General features: G+C 40.1%; 1 protein-coding gene across 5 annotated transcripts in view; it reads left to right on the top strand.

Annotated features, from left to right (window-relative positions):
* The window catches only part of FOCAD (focadhesin), a 303113-nt gene that overhangs the window by 11391 nt on the left and 272176 nt on the right, over positions 1-19546 (top strand). For 2 of the 5 annotated variants that reach the window (XM_032392329.1, XM_032392333.1), the window contains exons 1-2: positions 12435-14514; positions 15552-15653. The exons of 1 other annotated variant lie outside the window; for it this stretch is intronic. The gene's annotated coding sequence lies outside the window, so the exon portion shown is untranslated. Of the gene's footprint in view, positions 1-12434; positions 14515-15551; positions 15654-16812; positions 16820-19546 lie in introns of those variants that run through there. 2 more of the 5 variants (XM_032392331.1, XM_032392332.1) reach the window with 2 other exon arrangements.

Raw genomic sequence — 19546 nt, 5'->3', positions numbered from 1 at the left:
AATATGTGAAAGGAATAGTCTGAGACAGAAAATTTCCAAACCTCTTCTTAACTCTTCGACCTTTTTCTTATTGATAACTTCAGGTAAGAGAGAGATTTTTTCAGTCAAAACAGAGTTATGTTAAATTCTAATTTGTAGCATAGTCTTAAATCATTCTGACCCGTGAAGCATGAGCATAACCTTTGAAATTAGTGATTATGAATGAGAATGATAATCTTTTAAGTGCCTCAGCCTCCAATTTATTTTTGTATTTTGGTTTTGTTGCATATTATCAAAGAAATCTTCATTCACATTGATTAGCCCTTGCAAATGATAATTATTTTTTTTTCTCCTCAGTTCACTTTGTAATCTTACAATCTCTGGTTACTTAGTTTTCCTGTGGAAAATTTTGAACACACACACGTAAATAGGGACTATAATAAATGAACTTAAACAAAATTAACGTTTTGTTGATCTTGTTTTGTTTCTCTAACATTTTTTCCTCCTTCAGATTTATCTGCAAAAGTATTTTTAATTAATATTTTAAATTATTTTAATTAAAAATTATTCTTAAGTGTAACAGTTTAATTTTAATGTTTTATCTTAAACATAATTTCTTTTCTTTTTTTTTTTTTTTTAAAGATTTCATTTATTTCACAGAGAGGGACACAGCGAGAGAGGGAACACAAGCAGGGGGAGTAGGAGAGGGAGAAGCAGGCTTCCCGCCAAGCAGGGAGCCCGATGTGGGGCTCGATCCCAGGACCCTGGGATCATGACCTGAGCCGAAGGCAGATGCCTAACGACTGAGCCACCCAGGCGCCCCTTAAACATAATTTCTATGCTATTATCATACCTAACAAAAGTAAAAGTAACACTGATTTCTCAAGATTATCTGATACTCACTCCCTCCCTATTTCAGAATTTCTTGGTTATGCCAAGAATGTCTTACTACAGTTATTTTTTTTTTTTTAAAGATTTTATTTATTTATTTGAGAGAGAGGATGAGAGGAGAGAGAGAGCACATGAGAGGGGGGAGGGTCAGAGGGAGAAGCAGACTCCCTGCTGAGCAGGGAGCCTGATGCGGGACTCGATCCCAGGACTCCAGGATCATGACCTGAGCTGAAGGCAGTTTCTCAACCAACTGAGCCACCCAGGTGCCCACTACAGTTAACTGTAACAGTCCCTCCAGCCCTTCTTTTTCCTATGTTATTGAGTTTGTTGGAGAATCAGTCACTTGTCCAATAAAATGTCCCAAATTCTGAGCTTATTGCTCTATACATGGTTTTTGTTTACCTTGTTCCTTTATCTCTTGAGTTTTCTGTAAATTGGTGGTTAAATATGGAAAGCTGCATAGATCGATTTTGAAATGCTTTAGGTGAGAATATTCTTAGAGGGTTCCGTGTATGTCTTCTTATTCCATCACAACATGAGGACACAGTGTCTGGTTTTCTTACTTGTAGTGATGCTAGGATGGAATGAATGGGTTCAGGTGGGGTCATCCTGATCCCTTTAATAATGAAGTTCCCACTGGGGCACCTGGGTGGCTCAGTCGTTAAGCGTCTGCCTTCGGCTCAGGTCATGATCCCAGGGCCCTGGGATCGGGCCCCACATCGGGCTCTCTGCTCCGCGGGAAGCCTGCTTCTCCCTCTCCCAGTCCCCCTGCTTATGTTCCCTCTCTCACTGTGTCTCTCTCTGTCAAATAAATAAAATCTTAAAAAAAAAAAATGAAGTTCCCATCATCCTTTAACCTAATAGTTTCAGCAACAATTGATGCTTCATTCACAAATCAATTATATATTAAAGTGACTTCTTATCTTTAAAGTTTTTTTAAAGAAATGAATACATTTAAATTTTCTTTACATTTCTGTTCACAGTATCACTTCACAACCAATTTTTCCCTCCCCACTCCCCCAGTTCTAAATTTATTCCCACTCGCCATGGTTTTAGAATGTTTTGGACATTTAACATAAAGCTTGGAAGGAGATATAAAGTAGAATGGACAATGAAGGCTGGGGAAATGGGGAAGTAAGAATTATCTACCCACCTAGTTTACCTGTCTTCCCTCTCTGCTTAGGGCCTACTGGGCCAAAGAGGCCTAATTGGGATTAGAGAGTGGGTAGGACTGGGGCAGTGTGGATAGCAGCATTGGTTTTGGATATGAGCTGAGTATAAATGCAGGCTGGAGCTAAGTGTACACATTTTAACATTTATTGTGTGTAATCAAGAATTGGCCTCAAATAAAATTAAGGATTATACAAAACTTGTATTCCGTATTTTGCACCCTTTATCATTTAGCCTTGCTGGCATGGACAAAAATTGTACCCGCAGGACGTAGGAGACTTGTGCATTGCTGCATTGTTTTATTTATTTATATATTTTAAAATATTTATTTATTTGAGAGAGAACACATGAGAGACACGAGCAGGGGGAGGGGCAAAAGGAGAGGGAGAAGCAGGCTTGCCGCTGAGCCGGGAGCCTGATGCGGGGCTCGATCCCAGGACCCTGGGATCATGACCTGAGCTGAAGGCAGACGCTTAACGACTGAGGCACCCAGGTGTCCCTGCTATATTGTGTTTAAAACAAATGGGTGACTCCTCTAGTCTTGTGCATCTCAGTATGACTGCTGCTTTCTTTTGGTTGTCTGAACTAAAAACCTTGGTGTCATCCTTTGCTCTTCTTACCTTCCACATTCTGTCCATTAGCAAATTTTGTCTGACCTAGTCTCACCATTTCTGCTTCTGTTCTCCTTCTCCAAGGCAACATGGTTTCTCTCCCAGATTATTGCTGTAACCCCCTCACGGGTCTCTCTCCATCCTTGCCTGTTCATGGTCTGTTCTTCAGAGAAGCCAGAATGATCTTTTAAAAATGACAGTCACGTCTGCCATCTCCCTGTCCCAAACCCTCTAGGACTTCCGGTCTCACTCAAGAACCCCAGGGGCTCACAGTGTCCTGCAGGGACTTATGTGATCTGGGTCCCTGGTCACTCTGTCCTCTCTCCCCCAGCCCAGCTTGCTCACATGCACCAACCATGCTGGTGTCCTTGGTCTTCCCTGAACTTGCCAAGCCTGCTTTCACCTCAATGTTGTTGCCCTTAGTGTTCCTTCTGTCTGGAGTGGTCTTTTCCTTCCAGTCTCTATCCAAATGTCACTCTTTCAAAAAGCCTTTCATTATTCTTTGACAGATGCCAAAACATAAGACTGCCCTAAAATTTATCTATTGATGATGTCATTTTTTTTGTAGGTATAAGGTTGTATAGGAAAATGAAAAGAAAATAAGCTCTTTGTACTGTAATTTAAGCAATTGAAAATACCTAGCTTTTATAAACTTTCAGTTATGCTAGAGTGAGTAAGTTCTAGAGATCTACTGTACAACAGTATGGTATTGTGCACTTCAAAATTTAATAGAGTAGATCTCATGTAAAGTTTTCTTACCACAAAACAAAAACCAAAGGATGCAAGAAAACTCTGGAAGGCGTTGCGTGTGTATTGCCTTGATTTTGCTGATGGTATCACAGAGGTGTTTATTTTTGTCCAAACTCATCACATTGTACACTTTAAACGTACCTTTCTTTGTATATCTATTACTATGAAATAACTCTGTTAAAAAAATACCTACACTGAGGCTAACTTACTTGATTAAAATGAGATTGGAGAAAGTTGAACACACTGGAGGAACACTTAATTTTTTTCAGGGACAGATGGATTAATTTGCTGGCAAACAATTTAGAATCAAAGGTAATTCTGTTAGCTTACTTGTTTGGAACTCTGCAGGACCATTATAGCTTCTAATAACTCAAAGGTGTGACTTTCTCATTAAATAGCTCTTAATAAGCAGTGTAATTGGATCAAGTGAGACTTTTATCTTGGTGTGTGCTGCGGCGAAACTGCCTCTTCAGATAGTGATAAAAGACCCTGGTTGCAAGTGAATAAATAAGATCATTAATTTTTTTATTGAGACCCCAAAACTGACCGTATGGTTTTATTTGAAAATAATAATTTTTACTTAGTGTAAAAAAGGTAATGAATGCCCATTGCAGGGGGGTGGAATTAAATGTAGCAAATATAAGGAGGAATATGATAGGTTGTGATCTCCTGTCGTCTTATTCTCCAGACAGGAACTTGTTAATATTCTTTGCATATTCACTTTTTTTTCTTAATCCTATGTCTTTATATATATATGGTTTAAACTTGGTTGTGTTCATGATTGTGTGTAATAATTTCTTTTTTTTGACTCTACGATAAGCGTTTCCTTATACTATTAAAACTCTTTGTAAATGTATTTTACATAACTAATCAATATTTTATCTGTATGTTCCTTAGCTTACCTTTTTGATCAATCAGTGAATAATTTTACACAAAAGGTGGTTGCTTTTAAGCCTTTTGCATTCTCATACTTTTGAAATGGGAAGTGAATAGGACTTGAAGACTCTGTGCCACACTTTGGGATATAGTCAAGAAATGCCAAATATAAGATCAAATGCTCAGCACGTAGTACTTTGGCTACCGACTTCCGTACCAAGTGGGTTAGTTTTGACCCACCTCAGACTTTCAGCTTTATTGTGCTAAGTTCCCTATGGAATTGAGTTTGGTGGGTGGGACTTGGGGAGGCTCTTGCGGTCCTGGGCGCCATGCTGGTTCTACCTTATCTCTGTGGCTTTGAGGACTTTGGCATCACTTTGGAGGTAAGCCAGGTTGGGAGCAATTTCATAGTGTTTGCATTTGGGCTGAGAGGCAGAAGTAGTCTTAGAGGCTGAAATGAAGCCCTTTGAACATTGGCTTTCTTGTGAGCTGCTGGTCTGTAGAGTGGCTTCAGCTGTTCATCTAGTTGGTCATTTACGTCCAGCATGGTGTTGGAAAGTTCCATTGAAACTGTACATAAAAAATTGTATGTATTGGTTTGAAAACTTATGAAATAAAAAAAAATTCTCACGAGGAGCTACGTATTCCTCTCCTCCTCCTCCTCATCTGCTCCTCCTCCTCTTGTTTAAATATGATCTTAAAAAACTATCTGAAAGATATTCTACACACTGTACTCTGTCAACTGGATATCAGCATTTTCCAGGAGCCTCTTCTAATTCTTGCATATGCTGCTTGGTGTCTCTGTGCTATTGTGAAATGATTTACTAATGGGCTTCTGCCCAGGACGGTTGTGAAGGTTAACTAGTCTCTGATTATTAAGCACCCTACAAATAAAAACAGCCATGAGTAATGCTGGCTGTGTAATAGAAAATTAGTAAATGTTACTTCTTTGGGGTAATTACATGCTTAAAATGCCTTTTACCCCAGTGGGAAATATGCAGAGGTGATACTGTGGGTTTCTAAAGGGTTGTAATACATAGCAGATTAAGAGCATAGCTATGATAAATAATAGCTGTCAACTGAAGCATTCATGTAAAACTTATGATGTATTCAAGTAACAAAGACCCATTTTCCATCTCTATTAGATTCAGCTGGAAACAGTGAGGAACCAGTCTTGTGAGCTTTTGCATGTGGTCTTTGACCTCTTTTTCTTTTTTTAAGAAAATGTACCAAAATGAATAACAGTGTAATAAAATCTCACTAATCTGGATTCTGCTGATTTAGGATTTGGACCTGGTACATCTTTTTTTTTTTTTTAAAGATTTTATTTATTTATTTGACAGAGACAGACACAGCTAGAGAGGGAACACAAGCAGGGGGGTTGGGAGAGGGAGAAGCAGGCTTCCCGCTGAGCAGGGAGCCAGATGCAGGGCTCGATCCCAGGACCCAGGGATCATGACCCAAGCCAAAGGCAGACGCTCAATGACTGAGCCACCCAGGCGCCCCTGGACCTGGTACATCTTTATACTACCTATGCGAAAGTTATTTGCTCAGGTTAAAAGAAAAAAAAAGCAAGCAAGCAAGCCAGCAAGCCAGCCAGCCAGCCGGGAGGAAGGGGTGTGTCTAAAAAGAATGAATTATTTTCAAACCCTGAATGTGTTGGTAAGTGAATTCAGGTTACTGTGTTAATTTGAAAATAAAGTTGTTTACGTATTTATTTTTCTACTTCTGGTTCTTATTAATTTATTTAGGGTCTTTGTTCCATGACTCTTAATTAGTGAGAAAGATTGCAGATGCTTCTCTGTTTCTGTTTCAGAAAGTTGATCTGAAAGCAAAAGAAACAGCAGAATTCTGATTCTAACATTTTTTTAATCTGTTGTGTATTAGCTACTGCGCTAAACACAGCAACTCAAAAAAATATTATGACTGCTTATTGCATCCCAGGCCCAGCAGTGGTGAACAAGACCCAGCTGTTTCCCTCAAGAAACTCAAAAGTCCGGGGGAAAACCGCAGCAGGCTCCGTCAGTGAGGAGCCCTTCTTGCTTGACGTACTTCTTCACTAGTGTCTGAGCAGGTTCAGCTGCTGTCTGGATGGAAGCTAGCCCCTTCATAACGAGATCTACATCTTGAGGACTGCTGCTGATCTTCTCAGGGCTGGAAGCGAATAGAAATTATCTGCCGTGTGGCCCCCTCTGCACCTGATCCTCCTCTTCTCCTTGCCTGGAAGATGATGCCAAGTTGTAGGTCAAGCCCTGTTTTATGAGGCAGCTCTGGGAACTGAGAAGGAACACGCAGTGGCTTCCGTTTGATCTTTCCAGAACATTCCACCATTCTTTCAAACTCTGTGTTTTTACAAGTGAACTCATCCACCCAGAAATTTCCGTGTCTCGTGGAGCTGTGTTTCGACCTGTCACATGGTGGGGCGACCTGCCAGCCAAGCATTCATTTTTCGGAAGTGTAGCCATCTGTGTCTGTGTGGTAGTGTTTGAGCAGTTGTTTGGGCAAATAATTGCTTTCATCTATTTCAATGAATATTTACTTATTTTTAAGAAATGGAAAATGGTTTTTTAACAAACTGTGTGTGCTAAAAAAAGGGGGGGAATGTAAATATGGAAGTGTTGTCATCAGTGGCAAGAAGCATGGACTGAACTAAAGATCTACACTAATTGCCGTGACAAAAGTAGCCAATCTTTATTCTTCGTTAGATGCCCATTGGACTTAAACTGAATGGTCTGTGATGAAATGAAAATATAAAATCAAGAACATACGCAAATGTGGGAGATGCACTGCAGGTGATGTGCCACAGCATGAGGGTAGCTTTAGGTGGATCATTTTTGTGTTTTGTGGTCGGCATGGGACCCCCCTTTTTAAAAAGATTTAATTTTTAAGCAATCTCCACACCCAGCGTGGGGCTCGAACCCACAACCCTGAAATCAAGAGTTGCATGCTCCACGGACTGAGCCAGCCAGGCGCCCCGGGACACCCCTTTAATATGTAACTTTTGCACATTAGACTCGCTTACGTGTTTTTAGGATTGCAGTATATACAAAGAAACAGAGCTGTTTGTGTATGCTGATGAGCTACTTTGGGAACCCTATTTAGCACTGTAGATCCATACCCAGGTTGTTTTTTTTTTTTTTTTTTAAAGAGGTGATTAATTTCCTGGGATGCAGCAAGATGTAATAGAAAAAAGCAAGGCATTGGATTCAGACTCAGAACCTGCTGGGCGGGAGGCCTGCTTCTCCCCCCCCCCCCCACAAAAAAAAAATAATGGCTAACATTTTAAAAGTGTTATGTGCCTGGTTATGAGTAAAGCACTTTAATGGGCTATCTGGATTTTACAAAAACTCTCTGTCAACTCTACTTTAGAGAGTAGTGGTTAAGAATGTGAGCTTTGGAGGCAGATTGCATGGTTCATGCTCGTGCTCTGCTTCTTACATAATTAGGCAATTAATTTTGACCTCTCTTTGCCTCCCTTGGTTTTTCATATGAAAATGAGGATAATAATAGTACTCATGTCATGTGGTTGTTTTGAATATCGGATGAGAGAAGACATGTAAAGAGCTTCGACAGTGCCTGCCTGGCACGTGGTAAAACTCAATAAATCCTGGCTATTAATACCACTGTATAACCTCAGGCAAATGGCTTCCTCTCCGAGCTCCTATTTTGTCATGTGGGAAGTGGGAGTTAATAATACCTACCTTAGAGTTACTGTGAAGATCCAACGCAATTAGTTATTTAAAGTGTTTTGTGGAGTGCTTGACACCTAGGAACTGTTTCATCCACCTTGGCATTCTAAATCCTAGGTCTGATTTTGGTTATTCAGTGCATCTTTATTGAACGGGTACTTGTTAAATGCTGAGGTTACAGTGGTCAAAAAGAGAGAACAGGTCCCTGCATGCAACAAGTTTGCCTTTCACTGGGAGATAGAGAGGAGCAGCAGAAATAAGTAAATGATGGTCGTTTGAGATTGTGATAAAGCTATGAAGGGTACAGTGAAGGTCACTGGGGGTAGCGGTGGGGAGCAATTTGAGGCGAGGAGATAGGAAAGGCTCAAGGGAAGATGTGGAGGGTGGGAAGAGTTGGCTGTTGGAACAAGAAGGCAAGAACGCTGGAGGCTGAGGGTCCTGAGAGTTCCAGACCTGGACTTGGAAAGAGCTTGGTGGGGGTTCACAGAGTGAACTGGAGGTCATTGTGGCCGAAGCTCCCTAACTGAGGGAGATGTGTGAGACCAAATCATGTAGGACCTTTTGGCCATGCTAAGAAGTTTTTATTGTATTACAAAGTGTAGTGGGAAGCTATTGAAAGGTTTTCAGCAAGTAAGTTAAAATTCAACTATATTTTGAGTGGAAATCTCGTATATTTTCCGACTTTGGGGCTGGTGACTTACATACAAGATCCCACTCTGGTCTTTGATCAGAGACAACCTACTTATCACTAAAACTCAAGTTCTCTTCCATCATTCACCTCCCTTGACTATCCCACATGGTATCAAGGGAGGGAGGAGACACATTTGTAGAGTATTGACTATGTCAAGACCTTCTTGGCTTTCAGGCACACTTCATATTGTTCCTCAAACCACTTGTGAAGCAGGTGTCCCCTATATTTAACCAATGAGGAAACGGGCTCCAAGGTAAGTGATTAACCTAAATGTTAATGGCTAGTGCTGGAGCCAGGATTTGCATCCAGGTTTGTTCCTTGTTCCCCTGCACCCCACCCCGAGCCCCATGTACTTTGGTCTCTGTCTGGTGGCTCTGTCATGATGATGATGGAAGTATATGAGGCTGTAAGCATAATCGGATTAGAGATGTTTGCTCGTCTTCATTATGGACAGTTAGGGGTTGCAAAAAATAGATGACGTTGCTTCACAGTGCACCCTTTATTTTCTTTCAGAATGATTCTGTCAGAGTGATTATGTTTTTGTAATTGTAGCCATTCAGGACTGGAATATAGAGATAGTCTCCATGTCCATCTTGGGCTACGTTGACTTAGGTAACAGCAGGGAAATTTACTATCTTCCTGTAAAAAGATTCCTTTGCTCATTGGTCTTCAGCTTTCATTAGTACTAAGAATGCAAGTTAAAATAAGTAAACTGTAACTCATATTCTACACGGCTTTAATAATTTAGTTTTCATGAAAAATAAGAAATGAGGTTGAATGGTCAGTTTGTAGCAATTAAGAAAAATATTGGCATTTACTTGTCATCAGTCCACGTAATTCTTTTCAAGAGTAAGAGCTTTTATTTGGGTGTAAAATTTCCCACGAGTCTAATTGGGAAAATTATAATGGTTGTTTCTCCTTAAAAATGGAGGAAGTTTTTAAGTGGTCTAAAGTTAATTGTATCTATCTAAATTACATTGACTTTGTTTCAGTATTACTCTTTCCATAAAGCATTGGTAAAAAGGCTAACAAAGTAATCTTTTATCATTTCTAAAATTTTCCTAGTTTGTTGCTCACTGTATGACACTTGTTAGTAATGGATTTCTATGCTTGCAGTAATTTGGTTTCAGAAAGTCATATCCTTTGTTTCTAAAGAGCATGTTAGCATCTGAATAAACATTTTGGTAACTATTCAAAATAATAAAAACACACGTTCTTGTGAAAGAATTAGAAAATAGAAACAAGCAAAAATAAAGATCACCCGTAATGTGTATTTTCCAGGCTTTTCCATGTCCTTGTGTACCCAGAAAATCTGGATTTGGATTTTAGCTTACTTTATGATCTATTTAACTTTTCTGTGCCTCAGTTTCTTCATCTGCAAAATGAGTACCTAGCTCATAGAGTTACTGGAGGGTTAAATGAGTTAATATAGGGAAAGTGCTTAGAATATTGCCTGGCCTCTAGTAGGAACGAATATATGAGGTTTTAAAAACTTAAAAAAAACAAACAACAGGGGCACCCAGGTGGTGCAGTTGGTGGAGGGTCTGACTTGGTTTCAGCTGGGGTCATGGGACCGAGCCCCGCTTGGGGCTCTGCACTTAGCTTGGAGTCTGCAGAAGATTCTCCCTCTCGCTCTGCTCCTCCCATTTGTGCTCTCGCTCTCATAAATGTATCTTAAAAAAAAACCCAGACATGTAATTCTCACAGTTCTGGAGGCTAACAGTCTGAGATTAGGGTGCTAGCATGGTTGGATGAGGACCCTCTTCCTTAGTTCGTAGGCAGTGACTTCTCTCTGTGTCCTTATAGGGTAGAAGGCTAAAAAACTTACAGAAATTTTCAAACTTACATAAAAATAGAATAGTATTATGAACTTGAATGTACATATCTATTATCAACATTTAAACATTCTTGTTTTATCTGTCATCCCCCTCCCTCACCCCTTTGAGGGTAAGTGGAGTATTTTATAGAAAATCCTTAATGTCATATCATTACCCCCTAAATACTTCACTTTGTACCATGTTAATATTTGTTAAGAAGTAAATTATTTTAGAGAACGAGTGCACAAAATTAGAGTCATTTTTGAGGGGAGGAAATACAAGTAAAATACCTATAAAATATATTCTGTATTGCTTTAATAAATTCTAGTTAACTGAATGGTATTTGAAGTAAGATTATGAATATGGAGATTTTAGCTATTCAGATTTGACATTTATTGGTCAGTAAGATCTTTAAAATGACTGGTATCAGTTTTATTATAAATATACTGTAAAGATAATTTTGATTATTTTGTATCAACATAAAACATTTCTTTTAAAAATGTAGAGAGCAATTTGAGTATTCTTTTGGTGGAGAAATATTTAAAAATTGTAATAGAAAAAAATCATCTCATAAAGGAGCTAATTTTAAGACTTTTGAAGACAGATTGCATATTGTAAAAATTCTAGATAAGTAAATCTTTAGATTTTTAAAAATAACTTTTCATCTATATTCCCTTATATATCTAGCCCACAAATACATACACATATATGACACTTCAAAAAGATTATTTGAGAATAATTGGAGAAAATGTAAAAAATTAGGCATTATACAAGGAGGTGGTTTTGTTTTTTTTTTACTTTAATGCCTGGTTCTCCTGGACAGCAATCAGTTCTAACTTGGAATTTCCTGCCTTTGGTCTTATTTTAGACTCCCATTTCAAAATCTGTGAGTAAGTAGCATGTGACATAAACTCAGAAAGAACTAAACTATAAAGGCAGGAATTTGATTGCAATTAGATATATTTCAATAAATTGCAACCGGTGAGATCATCAGAACTCATAGTCACCTAAATTTGGTCAGCACTTGAATTCTAGATCCTAAGATTCCTGCGGCACGGTGCAGTAATGGAATGTGCTGGTCATGCCTCATGTTACTAATGATGGTCCAGGGATACTCTGGGTCGGAAGTGAAGAAACCTCCGTTTCACCTGAACTGCCAGGCTGATTAGCCTTTTTGGCAAGTTGCTTAACCTCTTTCACATTCAATTTCTTCATTTCTCTAGTGAAAAAAAAAAGGATGGAAGGGAGATAGTCTCAGGTCTACTGTATTATTAAGGAAGTCCTAAAAGAGATCCCAGAATGCAATAGTTCATACAAAGTAGAAGATTGTTTCTCATGTAATAGTTGGAGTTCCAGGTATGGAGTTCTGCTTCATGCTATTATCTAGGGATCCGGGTTCCTTCCATCTTGTTTCCTCAACAGTGAGCTAGAGGCATTGTCTTCATGCAGAGAGTGGAGGAAGCAGTCGGTAGCCTGGAAGGGGCACATCACATTTGCTAAAACTCACTGGAAAGATGATCACACACATGGTCATACCTAAGTGTACTTAAGACCAGGAAATGTGATGGAGCTGGTCAGGCTACCGTTTTATTAATACAGAAGAAGGAGAACACAGAGAGTGAAGGATGGTTAGCAGTCTCCACCACATCTCTGCAGTTCCTGCTTTCTCTGATTATAGTGTTGACCACATGTCTTCGTCACACCACTTAGTGGCCCCCTCTACCTTGACTTGAGTTTGAAATTACTCATTAATATGAAAGTATTTTCTATTCTCAGCTTAATGATGACTTAGTGGTCTCTAGTTTTCTTTCTTTCTTTCTTTTTTTTTTTTTTTTTTAAGATTTTATTTGTCAGAGAGGAGTGTGCACAAGCAGAGAGAGTGGCTTGCAGAGGGAGAAGCAGGCTCCCGCTGAGCAAGGAGCCCTATGTGGGATTCGAACCCAGGACCCTGGGATCATGACCTGAGCCGAAGGCAGGCACTTAACCGGCTGAGCCACCCAGGTCTATTTTTCTTATACTTGCTCTGTAGTATTAAAAACTTTCATTGTGATTTCCCCATGATTGTTTCATTTTTATGGATCATGTAGTGAGGAGGGCCCTAATTGTCTTGTCCTATTAATTTGAGAGTGCAGGTGGCAGTTGGATTTCAGAGCTTTTGAAGCAAGAGCTGAGGCTAAGCTTGAGTTTCTAGCAGGTATCAGGATTTCATACAGGGTGAATGAAATAGAATCCAGCTGCCAGGTTCTAAAGAGCATGTGGAGAAGCAATTAGGGACCAAGAAGTGGTGGGTGAGAAGCTATGCAGGCAGAAGAACAAGGAAGACATAAATACTGAATAGCAGAGCCGGGTGGGTGGTTGAAAAGGATAGACAGGTTGTTTTCCCTTCTTTAAGAAGCTGGGCAAAGCAACTAGGAGAGACAAGAATATACCCCTGTGCCACAGTCTTGATAAACTTGGAAGATCAGCTCAAATTTTTTGATGGTGCTATCAGCTTTTGTATAAGCTATTAAGATAAAAGTAATGAAAAGTTGTCGAATATATGTTTAAAATCCTCAGGCTGATGGTTCCGTAGCTTAATTTGTGGGAGGAAGAAATGAAATGAATACATAACTGATAATTGCAATAGTTGTAAGTTTTAGAAGGAAAAAAAGTCCTACTAGATTTTGTGTCCCTGAAACAGAGGGCCCCATTAGTGAATGAAGTATGTATTTTTGTCAGTCTGTTAATGTATACTGGCTTTAAGAACATACTCTAAAAACAAACAAACAAACAAAACATACTCTCTATAGCTCTGGCTTGACCTACATTGCTTCCCTGAGTCCTTCCTATAAAGGAATTTGATGGTCAGGGGTGCTCAAAGTCCTCTTTCTCTGTGATCATTAGACACTCCCCCCAACATCCCATCCCCAACTACTCCATATAATCCCTTGCTGGGTTCCCATAGCAAGTGTGAATGTAATTAGATAGATCTCTTGTTTTCCAGATTGTGCACTTCATTGAAGTTTGACACTAAACACTTTTGTGTGATGTATGGTTGTGTATTTCCATATCCCAGAGAAAGTTGAAAACCAGAAGTGCTCTATCTGCTGCTCCTTTATTACCTCTAGAGTGCAGGTGATAGATTTATTTTCTTGGAAATATGCTGGAACACCTTGGCAGATAAGGTGATAATTGCTTAAGTTAAACAAATGCTTTGATTCCCTTGGAACTTAAAGACCTCATTAAAAATTCTCTTTCTGATTTAGATTTAGACAAGCCAAAGAAGGCACCGTGACAGGTTGGAGATAAATCTTTAAAAATCAAACGCTTTTTTGTAACAAGTGGTTTATGGAGCATATTGTGAGTGGTTTCCCTTTTGTAAAGAATGTCATGGGAAGAAGTAATGTGTAAATTGTTTTCTTTAATGCATGAAATGCCCAAGGGAAGTTGAGATTAGAAATAAAGTAGGACACAAGCTAGACTGCCAATGCTAAAGCGAGCATTATGTACTCTTTTTTTTTTTTTTTTTTTGAAATTCCGAGAATATGATGTTCTGATACCTTGAAAGGCCAAATGGTTGTGATTAACCTTGAAGTTTAAGTCTCTAGCAGATGAAAGACAGTTGCAGTTTGTAGCCCAAGGATAGCAAGTAAAGGGTGATATCACATCATAATGCAGCTTGGGGAGTGGTTTTTAGAATGTTTAGTGGCTGTTTATTAGGAAAGGTCAAGTGGTTATACTTTAAAAAATGTATTTAAAAAATGTATTCATTCTCTAAAGTGTCACACAGATCTTGGGGCTGTCTTTTGTAAACTTAGGTGTTTGTCACCTGTACTTAGGTAATTTTGGTGAAAACGGTGCTTTCTTACTCTGTTGGCCTACCTCCTGGAGACAAAGTCCTTTCTGTATGGCTTGGCTTTTTCACTGCATAATAAGCTATTAGCCTAACCAGCTGCTCTATCTGTCCCCAAAGCGTTTTGGAATTCCACCATTCTGGGCCTGGATCAGAGAGTATAACCGCGCATTTTCTTCTATTTCGCTCTGTCACTGTTGACATTTGGGTGAGTCTCCTCTGTGATATGTTTATAAGCATCTGCTACTCTGGAGAGTCTGAAGTCTCCTTTTTACTGAGTTAGATTAGATCATCAGAAAACTGTACTTGCACTGTATTCGCTGAGGCTCTTTTGCTGAATTACATGGTATGTTATACCCATGGCTTTATCCAGGGTTTGTTTAAAAAAGAAGTAATATAAAATTCCCTTTAGCTTATGTTACTGAGAATATTGCTTATTATATCACTCTATATTCCATATATAAAGGCTAACCTGAGAAATTTCCCTCAGAGTTCAGGGGCATGAAAAAGCTTGTTTTCTTTGATAAAAGGTACTTCTCCCTGCACCCCCCCCATCTTTTAGATAATAAAAGATGTGTTATTTACCTTATATATACTTACTTGTGCTTGGGAGCACAGAGCCAAATTTGAATGTTAATGTTAGCAATTGTGTGAACACATTTTATAAATGAATTTAAAAAATAGTCATTAATTAAACCAGGAGTCAGCAAACTATGGCCCACCCTACCCCTGTGCTTGTAAATAAAGTTTTATCGGAGCATAGCCATGGGCGATTGTTCATGTATTGTCTATGGCTGCTTCCATGCTACTGTGGCAGATTGGAGTATTTGCTATCCGACCCTTTAGAAAAAAAAATTTCCAATCCTACTGCAAATAGTCACATGATGGTATGTGCCAGCCAAAACACTGGAAGAATATAAAACAGGGTGACTTCTAGAAAATGGGCTACTTGGGAAAGGCTTAGCAGAAAAGATGGGCTATGAAAGAAATTTCATCTTTAAATAGTGGAACATACAGAGAAGGGCATTTTATGGGGGCGAGAACAGCATAAGTAAAATTCCTTAGGAATGAGCACATTTTGAGCAACATGGGACTAATTTGAAAACTGTTGTAGCCAGATTGGAATTAGACAGCAGTGACAATGAAACCGACTGGGAGATGCCTGATGGAGGGCTTAAAAGTGAGGAATCAGAATTTGCATTTAATCTGACAGTCTTGTGAAACCCTGCTCTGAATTCTTCGCAGGGAAGTGATGTGATGGAAATCGCGTTTTAGGACAATTCATCTGACAGCAGTGTATGGGATGTGCTCATGCGTGGAGATCCCCAGGACTAAGCAGTTACTGAAGTAAGCCTAGCAGGAGGAACTGATAAGAGGAGGGTAAAATGGGGCTGAGAGGTAGGCTCTGAGGTGCCGGGAAGGATAAAAGCGACTTTGTGATTGAGTGGATGCAGAGGATGGTAGCAAGGAACTCTTGAGAGAACTGGGAAAAGTGGAACCAAAATGGTAAACGTGTTTGTGAGAGAAAATAGGTTCTTTCTCTCTTTCCCTCCCTCCCTCCCTCCCTCCCTTTCTCTCTTTCTTTGTTTCTTTCACTTTAAAGTTTTTGTTTTTACTTATTTAAATTCAATTAGTTAACATGTAGTGTATCATTACTTTCAAAGGGTGGGGTCAGTGATTCATCAGTCTCAAATAACACCCAGTGCTCATTACATCATGTGCCCTCCTTAATGTCCATCACCCAGTTACCCCATCAATCCCCCTCCAGAAATCCTCAGTTTGTTCCCTATAATTAAGAGTCTTTGTCTCCCTCTCTGATTTTGTCTTATTTTATTTTTCCCTCCCTTCCCCTATGATCCTCTGTTTTGTTTCTTAAATTCCACATATGAATGAAACCATATGATAATTGTCTTTCTCTGATTAACTTTTCACTTAGCATAATACCCTCCAGTTCTATCCACATTGATGTAAGTGGTAAGATTTCATCCTTTTTGATGGCTAATATTCCATTGTACATGTACACCACATCTTTATCCATTCGTCTGTTGATGGGCATCTGGGCTCTTTCCGTAGTTTGGCTATTGTGGACATTGCTGCTATGAACATTGGGGTGCAAGTGCCCCTTCAGATCACAATGTTTGTATCCTTTGGGTAAATACCTAGTAGTGCAATTGCTGGGTCTATATTTTTAACTTCTTGAGGAACCTTCATACTGTTTTCCAGAGTGGCTGCACCAGCTTGCATTCTTATCAACAGTGTAGGAGGGTTCCCCTTTCTCTGCATCCTTGCCAACATCTGTCGTTTCCTGACTTGTTAATTTTAGCCATTCTGACTGGTGTGAGGTGGTATCTCATTGTGGTTTTGATTTGTATTTCCCTGATGATGAGTGATGTTGAGCATTTTTTCATGAAGGTGTTTTTTTTTTTTTTAAGCACTCTCTGCATCTAACATGGGGCTTGAACTCTGAGATCAGGAGTCGCGTGCTCTTCCAACGGAGCCAGCCAGGTGCCCCAGTATGTGCTTTCTTTTTGACATCTCCCGTTGCTGGCTTTATAAGAGAGAGTAGGGAAGTGTTTGGAGACATGGACGGGCTCTGGGAGAGTTTCCATGAAGGAAGAGAGCACAGGCAAGGAACTCGGCAGCAGGAAGGAAGATGGGGTACAGGAAATGGAACGGACAGAGGAACTGGAGTCAGTAGAGCAGTTTCCCAGTGTGTTTCCCAGGAAAGGCTGGTTGTCTAGACTGTTAACAGATATTTGTAGAAAAAAAGGGTGCCATGATCAGATAAATTTGGTAAACTCTGGGTTAAGCAAAGTCAGTGAGACGTCTTGTTTTAATACCTCTTAGATTCTATAATTAATGTGCATCATCATTTATATCTTCAACTAAGATCTGTCTCTTCAGTTATAGATTCATGTGTTCATGAATCATTTCTACCTGACATCTCCATTTGGATATCTATTAGACATCTGAAACTTACCAGTTCCAAATGAAATTCCCAGTCTTTCCCCACAAAACTGGTTTCCCTATCTCAGTTGATGGCAACCTCATCTTTTTCTCTTAGTAAAAAATGCCATGGTAAATGATGTATGAATCGTTTTGTTTAATGTATAAAATGCCCAAAGGAATTGAGATTAAAATTAGAGGTGTGCAGATCAAAAACTTTGGAGTCATCTCTGACTCTTTCTTCTATACTCTCAACCAATCATCAGGAACCACATTGGCTCTACCTTCAAATATATCTAGAATCTGAGCACTCCTCATCTCAAGTGATCCTATTAAAATCTTACCACTCTTTTTCAGTAGTAGCTTACCATTTCACTGGGGATAGATCCATCAGTCCTTCTGGTGACCTGCATGGCCTTTTATGATCTGACTTCTTTTTTTTTTAAGATTTTATTTATTTATATGCCAGAGAGAGAGAGAGCACAAGTAGGCAGAGCGGCAGGCAGAGGGAGAGGGAGATGCAGGCTCCCCGCTGAGCAGGGGGCCCCATGCGGGGCTCGATCCCGGGACCCTGGGATCATGACCTGAGCTGAAGGCACTTAACAGACTGAGCCACCCAGGTGTCCCTGTGATCTGATTTCTTACTGACTTTCTGATTTCCCATTCTCTTCCTCCTTCATTCATTTTTTTTTTTTTTTAAAGATTTTACTTATTTGAGAGAGAGAGAGAGCATGAGTGGAGGGGGAGGGGCAGCAGGCGAGAGAGAAGCAGGCTTCCCGCAGAGCAGGGAGCCCCACATGGGACTCGATCCCAGGACCCTGGGACCACCACCTGAGCCAAAGGCAGACGTTTAACGACTGAGCCACCCAGGCACCCCTTTCATTCACTCTTGGCTTCTTTCTTTGCTCTCTTCTAGCCCTGGCTTTAAGCACTTGATGAGCTTTGGGCTTTTGCACTCACTGTTTACTGTACCTGTGACATCCTCCCCCAGATAGCTGTATGGCTAACTCACCAGATGTCATCCTCTTCAGAAGAGACTGACCCTGGTTGCCATATTTAAAATAGAATGTGTTTCTGTAATACTCTAAGCTCCATGAGTGTAGGGATTTTTGTCTTTTTTGTTCCCTGAGGTTGCCTAAGCACCCAGAGCAGTGCCTTAGACACCTAATAGGCAGCTAATAAGTATTTGAGTGAATGAGTGAATGAAAATTCAAGGTGCCAATATATATTCCCTCCAAAACCTTTTACCCTCGTGGAGATCTCTTCATCCTAGGTTTCCCAGGGACACATTTTGGGAAATGGTGTTATGATAGCTTACAGAATTCCAAGGAGCAGGAAATTCCAAGAAAGAGGGTATGGACACATCTGGAGAGTTGAAGAAGTTTTGACTTGCGTAAACTAATGAGTAGATTTTGATAGGAGACATAATTTGCAATCTTGGAACAAGCTGTTTCAGTGCTGCAAAATGTCAAATTCAGGGGACTAAAGTTGGCTCTAGATGTTGAAGAAGAAGGTTGGGATAAATGATCCATTCAGAGACTTTAGTTGGAGGAAGGGGAGGAAAGTACGAGAGCCATGCACTCAGCACAGGGCACCTCCATTTGTGAGAGCAGGAGAGCTTGGTTTTGCTGCTTGTTATTTTTATAAGGTAACCTGGATTTTTTTTTTTTTTAAGATTTTATTTATTTATTTGACAGAGAGACACAGCGAGAGAGGGAACACAAGCAGGGGGTGTGGGAGAGGGAGAAGCAGGCTTCCCGCCAAGCAGGGAGCCCGATGCGGGGCTCGATCCCAGGACCCTGGGATCATGACCTGAGCTGAAGGTGGACGCTCAATGACTGAGCCACCCAGGCACCCCTGGAATTTTTTTTTTAAATATGTATGTATATATTTTTAAGTAGGCTCCATGCCCAGCATGAAGCCCAACACGGGGCTTGAACTCACGACCCTGAGATCAAGAGATCAGGAGATCAGGAGTGGGATGCTTAACCCACTGAGCCACCCAGGCGCCCCTAAAGCATCTTATTTTTCTAAGTAGTGTAATTTGGTGGGTTCGGTGCTGCATGGACTGGATAAATTGAGATCCTTAGGAAATCCTCTCAGTATTTCAGAGCGTTCTCTTGACCACCTTGCCCTCCTCCATCCTTTTTGCATCCTTGAAAAAATTTTTTTCCTTTCCTCTCCCTCGCCCTCGCCCTCGCCCTCTCCCTCTCCTGTATATGTGCTGCCTAAGCGAGCACTTTTCTTCCTTCCTTCCTTCCTTCCTTCCTTCCTTCCTTCCTTCCTTCCTTCCT

The sequence above is a fragment of the Phoca vitulina genome, unplaced genomic scaffold (genome assembly GCF_004348235.1).
Source record: "Phoca vitulina isolate PV1807 unplaced genomic scaffold, GSC_HSeal_1.0 scaffold67, whole genome shotgun sequence".
In the NCBI taxonomy this organism is placed as follows: domain Eukaryota; kingdom Metazoa; phylum Chordata; class Mammalia; order Carnivora; family Phocidae; genus Phoca; species Phoca vitulina.
This window is presented reverse-complemented; position numbering and strand designations above follow the sequence as displayed.